The following is a 17,864-nucleotide window of genomic DNA, read 5'->3' as shown; positions in this document are numbered from 1 at the left end:
GGTTACCTTGACACAATGCTAAATTACAGAGGGTGAATATGCTGCATGAAGATACCAAGAAGCTTGTACAAAAAAAGTTAAAGTGAAATGGCAGGATTTTTGAAACATTGAAATAAACTACAAACTATACTTGTCAAACCTGTCATTAAGGAATGGAAATCATGCAGTAATCAGAAACACAACATGGAGGCCATTTTAGGCCATCTTCAAAAAACACATACCAACACCTCACACACAGCTTCATACTTATGAAAGAGGACAAACCAATATGCAAGGAGTGTGGAGATGAACTAACAATAAACCATATCTTACACGTGCGCCAGAGTCGAGAAAATAAGAGGAAACATTTTGTACAATTTTGCAACAGATCCCTTTCCATCCCAGCATGATCCTAGGAGAGACGTGCAAATTTCCTGCATTTTTGGTTTCCTAAAATGTTCCTAAACAAGCTACATCCTAAAAAACATTTTAGTCATTACACACAAAATAAATACATTAAACCTTGTTCTTGGTGCATGGCAGCATTAGTCGCTTATGCACCATAAAAATCAACACAATGCTGTAAGGTATACCTTAGTTAGCTATGTTATATGAGACAAGCTTTTGGTCTGGTGTGGTCTTTATTCACGTGAAAGCGCTGTCATGAGGGTCTATGTCCCAGCGATCGGAAAGTGACCTATTCCAATACTTTTACAAACTGAAGGCGATTCTACAGATTTCTAAAGACTGGAGTGCTCAACTGTTTTATCAACGTCCGCCTGCTTTGACAGCCTGGAGTGAAACTGTTGAAGAGAATACATTTTTGAGCATTTAACGCATTTCTGAAGGCGTTGCTTTCATTTACGGGGCCCACAAAAAGCAGCTGAATGTCAAACGCCGCCTAGGTAGGCTTTCTAGCAAGACAGCGGTGTAGCGTGGAAAATCGCTCCGCCGGTCCATCGCTGGCACCGCTGACTTGACAGGCGAACTGTTCAAACTTATAGCTACTGACCAAACCTGAAACACTGAATTGCGCATGATCAAGGCAGAATTTCTCTAACACTGAGCACTGGTAGCTATCGATTTCGCGCCCAATATTGTGAAAATCTGTCCTCTCTTCGATCATTGATACGTCCACGGTTGAACATTTATGCGCCTCGGGGTAGGCCAGCCTTTGGAATATGGATGCGTGGTTGTAGCAACGATCACTTGCATGGCCCACTCTGCAAAATTCCAAGAGTCAGCTTCTGCAACGAAATGTGCAGCGCACATTTTCTACCGCGTACCTAAGTCCGGCGATGCATGCATATCGATCCCGATCGTTTCAGCTGCGCGGCCGTTCAGTCGGGTCAGGCTAACTTCGAGCATGCGGGGGTTTAAACTACATGTACGCAAAATTCAACGACAAGAAAAAGATGCAGGCTAAGCACTTTAGTCTAGTCTTCCCCTAAATACCAAAGAACATTGCTGTTCACAGGGAATTCGGATCATTCGCGCTTCCGGCTTTCCGGTTGTGCACTCTTGCGGTGCGGTGCAGTAGGTCTTCGCCTCGACGAGTCGATGTGCAGCTCGCCGCAGTAGCAGCGCAGGCCTCTAGTAGATTCGGCATGTCTTCTTCCACGGCTCTGAGGTAGAATTTAAACGAATAATTTAGCTAGAAACATCCTTTTCCCTCGGTCTGCTAAGAGGAACGAGCATAATGCCATTTCATATACATACTTTGGACTGCCGAATGTTCTGCACGGCGAGGTGTGTGTGTGTTGTGCCGGCGCTAGACCTTCGGAGGTCGATGCAGGACCTAAGACAGCGTAAATGCTAGGAATAGCTCGCTCGCATTACGGGCAGATCGAGGTGATAGTTTAGTGCGAAGCGAAAGCTGCTCGTGAATGTGCGTATCTCGATGCCAGCTGGTAGAGCTGGTGCAGTACGTAGCATCGCCTGCAGCTATGTGCGTGACAGCGATGCTTGCCGTACACAATCCTGAGTGAAGACCGTGATCTATGTTAGAACGGATGCACTCTTCGTAACACCTCATCGAGAGTCGCGGATAGCTGATATGGCTGATATCCATTCACGCGTAGCACGGAATGTGGCCGCGCTCGACGTGCATACAGCCATGAGCCTGTATATCGACGTCCGCCGTATCTTTACGAGAATCGAATGGATACGTCGGACGTACCTTTAGACACTTCGTTTTTTATTTCGATTTCTATAAACTTAAGGTTATAGCAGTTAACTGTGGGACAACTGTACGTGCTGTGTGTATTACACCGCTGAACTGTAAACGAAATCATTTTTTGATACTTGACTTTACCAAACAAGCCAGATGTATCGAAAATCGAGCTGATAATTTGGTCTGGTGCTAAGCTTGGTATTTAGGTAGCTAGAAAAGGTTTCGCAGCGATCTATTTTTTGCCACGGTGGAATGGTGTGTGGCGGCTGCTGCGGGCTCTTTTTATTCGAAGGCTTGCCATGTGGCATAGAATGAAGCTGTCTTTTAACTTAAAGAAAGTCATGCAGTCTATCTTCAAGGAACCGGATCAAGTCCGGCTCTTAATATTGTTCATTAGCCACAAGTGTAAATGCAGGCTTGATTTGTTTGTATCCGACTGTCGTAAAAACAGTAGTAACAAAATCCAAATTTCGTACAAAGCCGTTTATCGGAATAATCTATCCTGTACCCATGACGCCGGCGCCGCTGTAACGCCGCCACCGAAAGCGTTTTTGTCAACTGATTTCTTGTTGTTTCCCTCCGTACCGTTATTTTGTCATCCAAGGCGATATCATTTAATGCTTTATTGCATGTAACCTGCAAGCAGTCTTATTGCAGCAACAGATCAAATATATGTAATGCAAAGAAAGCATTTGATGCACGTGTCTTTGGCTGAGGTATAATCACGGTGTAAGAAATTATTCTTACACCGTGGGTATAATAAACACTGCACAAGGCTCCTAAGGTGCACTCTCTGCGTCGGTGCGCAGGAAGTAGAGAGTCATTGAATCTGAGAAACACTTGCAGAGTGCCGTTAATATTTCTGCTTTCGTTTTCAGGAGCCTCGGAGATCTCGCAGGCTCTCCTACCTTTGCACAAAGGTTGGGCAACGAGGGACGACAGTGCATGCTCGCGAAATGTTATGATGGTGGTTCAGATTTGTCTGGTGGCTTGCCAGTCTCGATGTATACATTATAGAGCTTCAGCCAGACGCACGAGTTGTCGGGCCAATTACAGCACAAAAAATGTGAACTGCGATTGCTATCACATTCTACATTTCTTTCAAATGTGGCAATTGACATGCTTCGTCTATTTTTTTTTTTCTCTCGATCTTTGTCGAAGCTTGCTTTCAGTCATTATAGAGTAAAATACAGCTGCATTGACAGGTGTGTGTTAGCATGCGCTGCAAGATCGATTTTCCCACGCTCCACCGTGCGGCAACCACGGTGGCACTCTTGTAGAACTCATCTCAGCCGAACTTACGGCATTGCAAGAGTGGCGGCCAGCCGAACACTTGGCAGCCCATGAGTGCGCAGAAACTGCACCAGTGCCGCTGAGTCTGCGAAGTGCATGAGGCCGAAGCATTCATGAGACATGTGGCCCCACAAGCGCATCCTACTGGCCTAGAAACGCGGAGAACGTTGTTCGTTTGTTGGGTTTAGAACTTTATCGCGAGACCTTATTCAAAAATCGCCAAAAATTCGCCATGTCGCCAATAATAATATTCGGTAGCCACGGGCCTCTGAAATAAGTAGCAACCAGTGGCAACCCTGCTGGGCGGCGCTGTTCCGCTACCATGGAGGAAGTGCGCTACAGAGGTTGTGATTGCAGCGCCTATGGTGAGCGTTGAAGCCGTCTGGGGATGCCTCCGCCAGATGGCGCGCTCACCCGCTTAACCATATTATACTCGAATGTAATGGTATCCATCCGGAAGTTGGTGCAGGCACCATCACTGTTCCTGAAGCTCTGGGGTTTAGAGATAAGAGTGGCCGGGTGAATAAACCGGCGGTGGAAACTACCAAAAAACGACTGGAAGATTGGTGGCTTAAAAGCAGAGAAGTGACAATGTTAGTAATGTAGGAACAACATTTAATAAATAGAATGATGGTTTAGTTAACCATTCTAAATCAATAAGTAAGATGTAGGAAGAAAAATGAGCATGATAGCTACTGCTACCACCCCGTTTCAATGGGGACGCTCCTATATTCCATCCATCCATCATAAAATTCCTTGATAATTTGAAAGTAGCGACACACTCCTCCGCGCCGCGCTTTCCTCCTCTATTCTCCTCGCGCGGCGGCGGCGAGCGCTGCGCACGACACGCTTTTTCTCCTTGGCGCCCGCCGGCCGGCCGCAGCAGTGAGTGAAGCTCGAGCTTTTGGGCCATGTCTGCGCTCCAGGAGTGCACAAAAGTTTTGAAAAATTGCAAAAAAAAAGCATTGAGAATGCCGAAAGTAACGTTCATGAATTGATTGGTTTCTTAGAACTGTTTGAATGGGGAATACTGATAAAGCTTTCAGGCGAGTTCTGTGCTGCAGACACTTTTTAAGTCACATGATAAGGTGTTTTACTTTGTGCACCTGATCTAGTACTGCCTCTGACTTTGTCTGGGTTTGTTTTTTTAGAGTGTGAAATCTGTCACCGCGGTAAAACTTCGGAAAACGATCCAGGCTGGTGCTTTGAACTTCAAAATCAGAAAAGGTCAAAGCAGGACTTAGTCTATTTCGCTACTGTCAAGCTATCGGTCTAAGCATAGTATATGCCACGTGATCAACCATGAGAATGAATTATTGGTTAATTGTACATGTATTTTGATCAATTCAATTCAGTCGTGTCCGACTCTTCGTGACCCTATGGACCATGTCACGCCACGCTTTCCGGTCTTTCACCATCTTTCCTAACTTCACATAACTTCATTTGCAGTGCCTCGAGGATGCCATCTAACCATCGCGTTCGCTGCCTACCCCTTCTCCGGCGACCCTCAACCTTTCCCAACATCAAATTACTGGGCCAAATTAATTGATATTTAGTAAATTGCAATTAAAATCTGAATTTTAGCTGCAACATCGAACCGTATACCATTGAAAAGCTTAGGCCAAGTGTAATGGCACTGTGCTAGTTAGCGATCCGCAATAACTGCGTTAATTAGTTAATTTTCTATAAAACCAAACTTTGAGCTGTTCCTTGCCGCTTCGAGGCAAGGAACAGGTTTGCCACGGCTGTCTTGATATGATGCTGATGGAGGAATTACATAATTTTATGAGTACGCGGCCACTCACTGACTGCGTGTGGTTAAAAGACAGCAAGGTACACTGGGAGAAGTGGTGGGCCCTATTGCCGACACACTGAAGTTCTGGGGCAAGCATGCTGTGGCCTCATGCGCTATGTAAAAGAGCGTAATTTCATTGAACGCAACAATCAAATAAAAAAACCAGGAGGCACATAAGTCTTCAACGTGCGGAAATGAGAAAGCATATAACTGCCAATTAACTATCGCTATCCTATTTATCACTATATCTACTAATGCCGTCAAGTGACCTATCATAACTGTCACTATTCGCAACGAACACTATCACCTCACTATCCGGGCCTATTACTATCATATACTATTACTGTCCGTAACAGTCACCATCATTAGCTATCACTATTCATAACCATCACTTTATTCTGATGCCGTCCCATGATCCATTGATATACTTCAATTTTCATTTACTTACGTTGTCAGTCATGTCTCTATTACCTCATAATAAATGATGAGACAACTATACATTGGCTTTTAATTCTTATACTTTCTTATTTTCTCATAAATGAAGGAGGGAAAAGAGCCAGCCACAGAAATAACTGACTACTATCAGCGCGAGGTTCATGTCTGTCGAGGAGGCTTCCTTTGCTTCAGGGCGGGTCGGTGAGACAAAATTGATGGAACTGCGTTGGGCTTCAGTTTTTTTTTTTCGAGTTCGTGTAATATTGGCGGCTTAAACCGGTCTTCAGTGAAATGTAGCTAGAACATAGAGCGATGAGTTAATCACTCAGGCTAGGTGGAAAAAAATCTTGCATACAATTGAAATGAGTAATATGTTACAGTGCTAAAAATTGTTGCTCGCAAAATGTTTCCCCATTTTTACATCATAACTATAATTATTATTGATTGTTTGACTTTCGTAAATACAGAAAATTGATGCAATGATTCCGGCTGACTTGACATCGATGGGAAAACGTTTCTCGCAGTAAATGAATATGCGGAATCGCGGTTTTAGAGCTCCAGCTTTCAAAGCGGAGGTAACCTGCTAACGCCTAGTAGTCATGGTCAAAGTGAAGCGTGTGTGATCATGTGAACACCCCCTGCACATTGGCCGTATCCCTGATAAAACGAACGCATACTTTTTAACCCACGCGTGCGTCGAAGCATGGCAAGACACATTCAAGAATTGAAGAGAAAAAAAATGCCGTACGCACTAACTAGCGCAGATTACCCGAAATTCCTCGGGTTTACTTACCAGAGTTTTTCAGGGCCAGCATTCATTGCTCCTGAGTAACCGACGCAGACTACAAGTACAAGCTGGAAAGACTAGCTCCTCTACAAGCCCCAATTTAGATTTTTAGTGAGGGAGGCCAGGGATCCTAGCATAATCGCGACAAATGCAATCGAGAGACTACTTTTCCAGTTATCACTGACAGCAAAAAGCAGATTATAGTGCCGTATTTCTGACTACAGAAGTCGACAGCGTGTGAAATGGAGCCTTGCATGGAGCCTCGCAGAATATTCATCGTGCTGCAGAGGACGACCTTATTTTTATACAATGAGCATGTTGCCGCCGCAAAAATATTGAGGAGCAAGCAGGAATAGAAAACGCAGCGTCAGGTGACGCGTTATTACAGGGAGTGAGAAAGGCGCATTACGTCGCAAACAACCCTGTTCTTTCTATGAATAAACTTCTTTCGACTAAAGTTGTGAATTCATTGACTCTTGCGCAAGCCGTCACGCTTGCCTTCAGGTATCATGAATACCGCATAACCATCTTCAGGCCGCTTGCTGCAGTTGTAAGCGCAACAGCACTGCATAGAGCTTGCACGCTGCAATAAAAGCACAGCGCGCAATATTCGAGGAGAAAAATGGCGCGAAGGAAAAAGAAAACAAAGAAAACGCCGGACGCGCCGTTGGTTTCCAAGGGCAAGGGCAGAGAGACCAATCGTCGCTCAGGAAATCGGCGGAGAGCCGGCCTTCAGCGAAGGGGCGCGCAAGGGGCGAGGAGGTAGCGCGGCGGCGGCAAAGTTCAATCGTTGGCGTAACTTTCAAAGTATCAAGGGGTTTTACTTAATCAGCAGCGAAGACATTAATTTCGAAAACAACATTACGACTATCGATAGTTGTAATTTTGTTTTCGGGATTAATGTATTGCTTCGCTGCTGATTTTGCTTGGGCCTTTTAATTTGGCTGTTATTCTGTGAGCAAAAAGCAGATCTGCTGCAGAAGAGTTTCATTCCACAATTGATTAAAATGCACTCAAGCATTGAAAAAATTTCTAAATTACAGTCATTTGTTTTTATTTTGTTTCAGTCCTTCAGCGGCATTAAATTAATCGGTAAAACCTTGGGAATTGAGATGCTTCGAGTTCACGTTCTATGCTGTCAAGCTAGATATCCTGTGACACTTCAAAGCGTCTGCCCCTGAACACAGGTGCATATAAACTACTTCAGAATGCAAGGCCGTTGCCAGGGTTCTTCAATAGTTTAACTCAACCTTCTGAAACATTTGCCCTGTCGACCTGTTACATAGCGAACAACACGTTCCTCAACCGGCGCCCAGGAGATCCAGATCTGCGATTAGGAGCACACTGCTCGCTACGTTCAGTGACACTCCAATGATCTCATGAAGCTTTATGACGTGACAGAAAAGTCCATGTGTGCATGCATGTGATTAAAACAAAGTCTATGCTCAGAACTGGCCGTCGAGTGGTATCACACTCCTCACATAAGGCAGTGGCCGCAGCGCCTTGATCATTATACACCCTATTCACTATCAGGTTTAGCTGGCGGCAGTTGTAGCGACCCTGTATTGTGGAGACACCATAACGTTGGGCGATTCGAAACTAAAAGCAAACAAAAGAATGTTCCGACGCATCGGCACCTGCCTCCTCCCTGCTGCGCGAAGCTCATTTGTACGTGGGACACTTGAGACGCTCTTCGGAACGCCGCCCAACCAGAGCTCGGATTTCACCGAAGCCGTGTCATAATTCGCCGTAGGCCCTCTCTATCTTTCTTTCCCCCTCTCATGTTGCGGTGTGCCTGGCATGGTTGCCAGTAAATTGCATCAATGACGTCACGTGGATAAGTTCTATACGTCGTCGCTCTTATGGCCGTGCTTTCGGGTAGCTAGATTAGTGGCTTAGGAATTACAACTTAGGTATCCCTAAGTTGTAATTCCTAAGCCGCTCATCTAGCTACCCGGAAAAGAAAACTCAAGGCTTGGAGGAAGGAACAACTTAGGAGAGGACCTTGCCATTCCCAATGCATTGAAGAAAGTGTGGCGGATGTGACGCCAAAATTTTGGGTTCGGGCCATTAGCAACGGCAACGCTGTTGCTATGAAAACTCGGGCCGCTGGCAACAGCGTTGCTAAGGGCCCTAGGTACGTGAGCGTCGAGGAAAAAGAGAATGCGGAGGGTAAAGGAGGAGGAGAGACGTTGCACCGGCCGCGCCGGCTTCAAAAAAATGACGTCAGGGCCTCTCCTAAGTTCTTTTCTTTCTCCATGACTCAAGGTGAAAAAAAAAATCGGCGGTGGCTTACCTTGGCTAAGCATGGATATACGTGCAATGTTTACAGCCCATGTTTAGAAAAGTATTGCTCCCTATAGCTTTGTTCTACCACGCCTTGCCACATTGCAGGTTGTAATTCTTCCGCTCAAAAAAAGACCATTGTAAAGAATTATAAATTTACACTGGCATTACTTAGATATTTGGCCAATAAATAAAAATGCGGTATAAAAGTAGAAGTCGCAGTAAGAGCAGAAAGCAAGCATCGGATCTTGAAGGGGTTCTCAAACGCGGCCAATTAACCGCGCGGCGAGCAGGCGACACGCAGGGAGCGGATTTGTAAGCAAGTAAAAAGTAGCGCCACGGCCGGTCTCGAAGGAGAGCGCGCTCTCCCTCGAGACTTCTCCCTCGAGCAGGCTCTGGATGCCCTTGGAGTGACTGGGAAACTGCGCCGCTTTGTCTCGGCATTCCTTTCCAATCGTTCCTTCCAATTCGAGTTGGGCAAACACTTAGCTCTCCTCGTCCTGTTACATCTGGGGTTCCCCAAGTATCAGTCCTCAGCCCTTGGCTGTTCAACCTCGTTCTAGCTTGCCTGCCGAACTTCGTTCAGCAGATCAAAATCCGCAAGGTTTCCTGCTCCTTCTATGCAGATGACATAGCCCTTTGGATCCGAGCTCCAAAGAGACGTATTGTCTCCGCTAGGAAGGCCATGCAACAGGCACTGGACGGCGTCCAGCACTTCCTATCATCCAAGGGATTGACCCTTTCGGCTACCAAGTCTAGGCCCTTGTCTACCATCCCAGAGGAGCAAGGAGTTCCCGCCGTCTTGCAACTTTGCATATAGAAGGAACCCCACTTCCATGGAAACGCCAGGTGAGATACCTAGGTCTCACAATTCACGACCGTCTCACCTGGATCCATGCGGACAAAGCCCTCATTCCCCATCTTGACCGCGTGGGAAGAGCAGTCCAGCGTCTCCTTGCAAATGGCAATGGTTGCTCATCCACTTGGGCAATCAAGCTCTTTGAAGCAGCGGCGACATCGGTCATCCTGTATGCCCTTCCCTTCGTCTCCCTTCGGTCGACTCGAGTCATCCGTCTCGACACGATTCGAAGGCGCTGGATTAGAAGATTCCTCGGAGTCCCTCAGTCTTCACAGATTCCTGCTACCCTCGCGGAAGCTGGTATCTACCCTCTGGATCTTCTCCTCGCCCAGAGGGGACTGACCCACATTGATCGTCTCAGCCATGCTCCAGATGGTGCCTCACTCCTAGCACGGCTGCACAGCAAATCCCATTCTCGTATGGGTAAGCTGTATACAGTGTACAGAGAAATCATTGGCCTTGTCCCAGGTTTCTCAGTCCTACCCCCTCCACCCAATCGACCCCCAATTCCTGTCTTTTTGGATACGGAAGGCCACACCAAACGTCATACCCCTGCAGGTGCCTTCCAGCAGACAACTGCAGCCCTCCTAGAGGAGTGTAGAGATTCTACACTCCTCTTTACGGATGGCTCGGTTCGTCCCGCTGCCTTGCAAGCAGCTGCTGCCATGACAGCACCGCAGCTAGACCAGTCTAGGTCCTGCCGCCTGTCATTTCCTGCCAGTTCAACAGCTGCTGAGCTAGCCGGTCTTCATCTAGCCGCACTGTTCCTCGCTTCCAGTGTCCCTCTTGGACCTGTGAATGTTCTGTGTGACTCCAGATCCGCTCTGCAGCTGCTGACTATCCACCACGGCACCACCCTCTCGGTGAACATTCTCAGAGCCCGCCTCCTAGCCCTTCAGGACCCGGGATATCAACTGGCCCTTCATTGGGTTCCAGGACATACTGGAGTCCAGGGCAATGAAGAGGCGGATGCCCTGGCCAAAGCGGCGCACGACAACGGCGCCCCAGTCACTGAGGATGTCACACCTTTCGACTTTTCAAGACCCCTCTTGAGAAGGTCGATAAGGTCGCTCCATCCTGACCGTCGTATCGCCGCTGGTGAACATCTCCAACGGCTCTCTGACAAACATTCACGGAAGGACAAATCCCTCCCCCTACGACTTCGAATAGGCTGCACGTGGACTCCGTCCCGTATGTATGCCTGTGGCCGAGCTCCCAGCCCAGCATGTCCCTCTTGCGGCAACACTAGCACACTGGGACATTTGCTCCTTGTCTGTCCAGCCTCCGCTGGCCATCGCCAGAAATCTCTGACTGGCTACCGGAATCTTGGCCTCCCTGCTGATACGGAAGGACAGTTGCTCTTCCCAGCTCGGAACCAACTTTCTGCTCACCGGCTCCTCTTGATTTATGGAGGAGACTGGCCTCAGCTCTATTCTGTAGGCCTGCATGGGCCGTGCGGAAATGGCGGCGTCATCTGCGGCGTCAGCAACCTCCCCCCCCCCCTTCCCCTAATTCCAACTTCCCCTTCCCCCTGGTCACCAAGAGTGATGCCACAAAGATGGCTAACATAAGACGTGACCAGTATCCCCACCCCAAAAATAAACCATAGTCACCACCACCACCATCATCACCGGAAAGAAAACGCGGAAAACTTTCTTGAAGCCTTGCGCCGATATTTTTGAAGCGACATTTTATTCCTCTGGCCTTAATGATGCCTTATAAGAATTGCACATGAAAACTTGTGAAAAGGGCCATCATTTAAGGCGTAAAGTGTCTGCAAATTCAGAGGGCACGTTGTTGAAGCACGACGCATGCTCGCGGTATGCTCAAACACGCGCGTAATGTTGCAAAATTATCAGTTTCAAGTTGTGACTGCATGGCAGTAGGTAAATGTGGTTGGGAAGGCTTATTTGCTTGCCTGTTGTACAAGCAGAATTTTGCTCGCCCGGCGCGTGAAATGTTAACTTTCCTGGGTAATTCCTACAGCAGTTGCGCCGCTGCTGCTCTGTGACTTTTACAGATGTAAAGTTGACGCACGAGTTCTGGCGACCATGTGTGATGTTATGGGCCCAGGTCCGTTCAGGAACTCCGGCAGGTAACAGAGCAGGTTCACATACACACGCACGCTTTTCTTTTCTTGACCAACGTATCACGGGCAACACACATGCATACAACCTAGCCTGCTACCTAGTGGGACATATCCAAACACAAAACCGTCCTGCTTCTGTTTGTCCGCTCGTGCACTCGATGCCGGTGCAGGCGAGTCCGCCGGTGCTCGGCGTCCGGTTGAGGCAAGACCAGCGGCCGGGGTGTGACGCGGGCTCTGTTCACGCCAAGTCGCCCGAGGACTCGGTAGCGCGGCAGGCCACGCTCCGGCGTCTGTGTCCGGCGTCTGCTTCGCAGTCCAGGGTACTGCGGTGGTCACGCCCGGGTACTGCAAAGGCACCAGTGCGGCGGCCAGGCACGATGGAGCAGTCGAGCTGCCTCCGGAAGACGTTCGCAGGCTGGCGAAGCGCTGGGCGGCACCAGACCCCGGACCAGGTGCCCGGCAGGTGCTGGCGAGCCGGCCTTGTACGCCAGGCCCAGGAAGATGAACTCAGCTGCCAGCGACGCCCAGGAACTTCCGTCCCGTTCTCTTGCCCGAACAAACTCTCGCGCATTGGCTCGCCCCGCACGCGGCCGCACTTCACTTCTCGAATCGAGCACTCCCACACACGATCACCATCATCACACCATGAACAATGTTTTCACTCGTGGACGGCATCGATAATGCGAACAATACACAGGCTGTTCTCGCAGCGCAAGATATTGCTTATTTATTTACATTGCAAGTGATTAGAATTTGATAACAAGGACGATCTGGTGAAAAAAAGAAAACGACGGAAGTTTAAAAAAAATGATCTCCCCAATAGCACCAGTAACTCTTTGTTGAAGTGCTAATTTTATATCTGTACTCCGCGGGCGTTTGCATTCTTTCCCAATGTAAATTTTCGCCGAGAAGCAGCGTCCCCATATTTATAACACCGTTTTCGAAATGATAGAGACAAAGAATGGTTTTAATGAAAGGAAAAATCACGCGCTCGATATATATCGCGCTAACCACCACGGCACCTGGAAGCGCAATGTGCGTTCGAAACATTGTCGTCTGAAACGTCCGACGTATGGTGGCTAGAAGGGGGAGGTGACGCCAACGGCGGACGGAAGCCGCTCCTCCATTTCAAGCCGGGTGTAGGTGGCGCTGTTGGCCGTAGTGCGATGCATGGTACGCGCCGCTCGCCTTCAGCCACGGTACTTGAACATACGTATGCCCGCCGTGTGTGCAACGCGTCGGCCTTTCAGTGATGTTGTTGCAGGTAATGGTTTAGCTCATTAAACTCGAATCGAACCTGATTACGGCTGACAGAATTCAATTGCATGAAGTAAGACTAACCGGCCAAGAAGACGCACACAGGAAAAATCGACACAGAAAGTCCAGTCTCTTTCTTTCTGTGTCGATTTTTCCTGTGTGAGTCTTCTTGGCCGGTTAGTCTTACTTCATGCAATGCACCAACTAGCCCAACAACGTGTTTTACAGAATTCAATTTTAAGCCGTGGTGGTGCAGTGGTTAGGGCGTTCGGCTGTTGTGCCCAAGGATGAGGGATCGCATCCCGGCCGCGGCGACCGCTTTTCACTGAATGCGAAAAGCAAGGCGCTCGTGTCCTGTGCGATGGTAGTACAAGTTAAAGAACTCCAGGTGGTCAAAATTTAGGAGTCCTCCACTACGGTGTCTCTCATAGCCCGAGTAATTTTGGCACATGAAACCCAACAAACAAAACAATTAAAATCGATCGGCTGGTACTCCAATACTTCTGGTGTGTAGAATACGGGCATATCTATCCTTTCAGTTCCAGGAGTTGAAAGGTCTTGAATGAGTCCCGTCGGATCGAGATAGTGCATGTCGAAAGTAGAAGACAGACCAAGAGAATGAGTCTTCAAGGTATACTGCGCACACAAAACACAAAGACGAGAAAGGTACACAACAAGCGCAGCTGTTGCGCTTGTTGTGTACATTTCTCCTTGTTTTGTGTGCGCGCAGTATACCTTGAAGATATGTCTGACCAACTCGCCCAACTACGCACTATTTCAAGAGAATGAGGATGGAAGGATGTTTCGGCCCCGTGCGGTCGCATTTTTTTTTCCACAACGTTGTTTGCCCCAAGGCATAAAATAATATGTAAGAAGAAAATTAAAAGGGGTAATAAATGAAAGAAAAAAGGTTGGCTGTTCTTTGGTCGATGTTTTCCACCTCCTTCAGTTTCAAGGATACGAAGCGTCAGCATTACTCCTAAAAAATGTGATTGGGGATCCAAACAAGCAAAACGAAGCATAGCAAAAATTTATTGCACATCGTAGTAATAGCAATGTACTGCACATCATAACATTCAGGGTAATTAAAAATAACAGGTACATTTACACATGCTTCTGTGCATTGGAAAGAAAAAAAAAACATTAAACATTGATTATCAACACTGCATCCATCGCTTGGCACTAAGAAATGGGGAGGCAAGGATATCACTTCCCGTTAAATAAAAAAATATATATTACATTCGACCTTGAATAAACATGCAACTTAGAGAACCCTCCTAAGTTTCAGCACTTTCATTCTTCCCTGCTTAGCGTTGCGCTTACAGTTCTGGGCCTTAACATAGAAGTGCTGCCTGGTAAGAACATAAAATTGGATAATTTTGCTTGGGAGGGACGTACTGTGATTTTTTTTTTTTTTTCGCTGGAGTTCATCTGTTCGGCGAAATTAGGCCCTCACATTAACATGTCAGCAGCGCAACACATCTGGTCATAAACGAGAGATCACGCTGGCAGCCGCGAACAGACAGGAACGCTGCCGCACCGCCCATACACCGCGCGCGAACCTGCACACGCGCGCGATCGCGTGACTGAATCGCCAAGCTGACCGCAGCGCCACGGCGGCCTTCGCGGCAGCGCTTGAACCAGAGGATCGCACTTTCTCAGCGGATACGCCGGCGCTGGCGCCACCTCCCCCTTCTAGCCACCATAGTCCGACGACTCAAAACATGTAGCAGTGAATGTGAAAAACTGATGATAGGCTTGCGATAAAAAATAAACCAAAGCTAATTAACAGATGTATCATTATTTATTGATTGTAAAGAAGACAAATGAGAAAGATAAGAAATCACAGCAAGTGAGTTAATAAAAGATTATTTTTAATAGCGCAGATTAGAGTAGACGCTCAAATTTTCATAAGGGGCTGATTGATCTGTCAATGCAAGCAGTAAATTTGACTGCCAAAATAGCTGCCTGAACTGCAAAGGATCCAGGTAATGAAAACAGAAGGAAAAAAAATAATACTGCATTGAAAAAACGACATGACTGCTGTGCGCGCAGCTCCCACAGCGACTCCATCCGCACATCATAATAAAAAACGATAAATCTACTGTGGCAAGCTGTCACAGTGAGAGAATTCATCCCATAATGCAAGACAGCATAAGCGCATATGGCGTATAGAAACCCATTTGCTTAATCAGGCGCATTCTAAAGTAATCTGTAAAAAAACGACAATGAAAGAAAAGCAGCAAAAGTTTTAGATTACAGCAAAGCTGTTAATTCATACCAATGACCTGTGGTAATTAACAGCATTTCTCTGTTATGATATACCCACACACAAAACGTGCGAGCAGCCGCTCATCCCTCCGATTCAAGGTCGCGTCACGAAGTAGTGTGATGGAACGAAGTGCAACATTCCCACGTACTATATACAACTATAGTGCCTAGAATATACTGGCTAGTGTGACGAGCGCCCGCGCTTCCCTATGGGCGAGGATGGCGCTATTTGCAATGAAAGCCAATCGTTAGCGGCAGAGGGCGCTGCTTGTCAAGAGGGTGCCACCTGAGCAGACGACGCAGTTTTCTCTCTTCAGAATACGGCAATCTGTTGGTGTTGTGCGTGCGTGTTAAACCTGCTTCTGCGCCTCTTTTGCTTTCACGAAGGTGCAGTAGTTTATTTACGGAGTAGGTGTTTGCTCATGCGAGTCGTTCCGCACTTCTACCTGCTCGGCGACGATTGCATCGGTTTTTTTTTTCCTCGTTTTGTGCGCGCGTTCTGTGCTCGCCTGTATCCCTTCTTTTTTTACTGTGTCGCCAGTGGTGAAGCGCGGTTCCCGATTGTTGTTTCCCCAGTGCCTCTAACTAAACTGCAGAGAAAAATGCCAAAGAGAAAGCGGTGGTGCACAGAGAAGACTTTCTTTTTTGGCAAACGGGGCTACCGCTAGAACAAGGAGCGTACGTATTACTGCGCTTTCTGATGCTACGTAAGTACGCATTCTGTACAATGGGAACGAAGCATCGATAGAAATGACGGAAGGTAAACGGCAACTGCTTTTGTTGGCGAGAAACATTTTTAGAGCATGCACTTATATTCACAAGGATGCAAACCTGGGCGAGTCGGTAACGGTGCTCCATGGCAGTGTGTAGCGCAAAGAGTGTACACAGGCGCTACAGACAGCACCTGTGTTGTGTACCTTTTCTGTGTCCCTCGATTGTCATTTTGCGCTACACATATGTCATATGGATGCAGTTATATATTAGGCGCATGTTTCACCGTAAGCGCGGCATTACCAACGAGCTTCATCGCGATTAACCGGCCGCGTCTCGTGCATATTGCGTATCTGAGAAAAAAAAAAAAAAAAAAAAAAAACTTCGTCAGCTTCTTCACTCAAAAGATGGTGACTTCGGCAAAACCTTGTGCAATCGCAGGCCGCGATGTACCTTAATTAGCCGCTGTAAGTAAAGGTTCCTCGTTTGTGTTCTGCTGTTTTTTTTTTCTTTTTATTCAAATACCTCACGGGCTCCGATTGGAGTAATATGTGAGGGGGGTTACATAACTGGGGTGCGAAACAGAAGCATGTAGAAGATGGTTATTTTAACATCGTTATTTTCAAACCGTTAACATTATACCCTCCACACCTTGTGCCCAAGACGGCACCAAAAAGGAAGGAAAGAAACATATGCGAGCAGCAACCACCTCGTAAACGCCATAAGCGGGACGCAGGGACTGGACCCGGCGATTCGGGCTCGGAAATCAACGAGGGCTCCTGTTTTCTCGAAGCTGGCTTTCAAGACTGCAACGACTCCTCCGGCTCTAGTGAAGCGGGCATTGTGGGTGAACAGAGTGGCAGCCAGGCTATACTGCACACACCTAACCACCACGGAGGCCGTCATTCGTTTGAGGACATTCTCATTCCGGTTACATGGATGCGGATACCTTCCGTGGATGACAGCCTAGCTTATGCTTAAGACCCAATAACTTTGAAAAGATGAAGGTTGACCTTGCATTCCAACTTTTTGGAGATGAGGTTATTAAAGGACTTTTTTTGCAATGGCGGCATGTGGAGACTATATACACTCGGGTGCAACCAACAGAAGACTTCGTCACGCTAATCAATCGCCTGATACGAGTAATGACCTCCAGGATAACCAAGCGTGCACTTAAGCCGGGTAGCCCAGACATGCGTTTCTTGGAAGACTTTTTAGGATATCTGGACAAGTGGGAAGAACATGCCAGCATTGCCTTCCACTCGCATTGTCACCTTTGATTAAACATGCTGCCTTCGTTCTATTAAACCGAATCTGTGTTTCGTGACTTGTATTCTTTGAGTTTGAATTCCTCCAAACGCGAAAGCTCTCATGTGCGTTTACCGGGTTAGCGTGTGGCTCACGTACCGACTGAGCTTTCAAGTTCGAGCAATCTGCACAAAGCAATTCGATATTAACATTAGCATGCTAAAACGTTATATCAATCCTAAGCTCCTGAAAGAGCTCTAAAACAAAGTATTAAACGTGAGCCAAAGCAACGCGCAGCTCCCTTTCCAACTCTCAGCAGCGCGGCGCAATGTGCGCGAGAAACCGGCTCGCACCCTCTCGCACCACAGCGCCGCTATGCGGCCGCCGGCGGCTTTCATTGCTCTCCGAGCCATCCCAGCCGGCGCGCTCGACACACTAGCCAGTATATTCTAGGCACTATAATACAACCATAGCCTCGTTTATACTATCTGTGCCTGTCAACGCGCCGCGCGAACTATAGAGCGGCGCCGTCGGGTAAAGTTGCGCGGCGCTGCCGCTCCTGTCGCTGAGGGCGCCACTGACGTAGGTGTCGAGGCGCACGGGTACAACATCGGCGCGGGGCGGGAGCGCTGTTATTCGCTCGCGGGATAACTGTTCATAGGCATGATTCGTGCATGTCCA

This window comes from Amblyomma maculatum, chromosome 1, assembly GCF_055883805.1.
Source record: "Amblyomma maculatum isolate TAMU_Amacu chromosome 1, ASM5588380v1, whole genome shotgun sequence".
Classification (NCBI taxonomy): Eukaryota; Metazoa; Arthropoda; class Arachnida; order Ixodida; family Ixodidae; genus Amblyomma; species Amblyomma maculatum.
Note: the sequence above shows the minus strand (reverse complement) of the source record.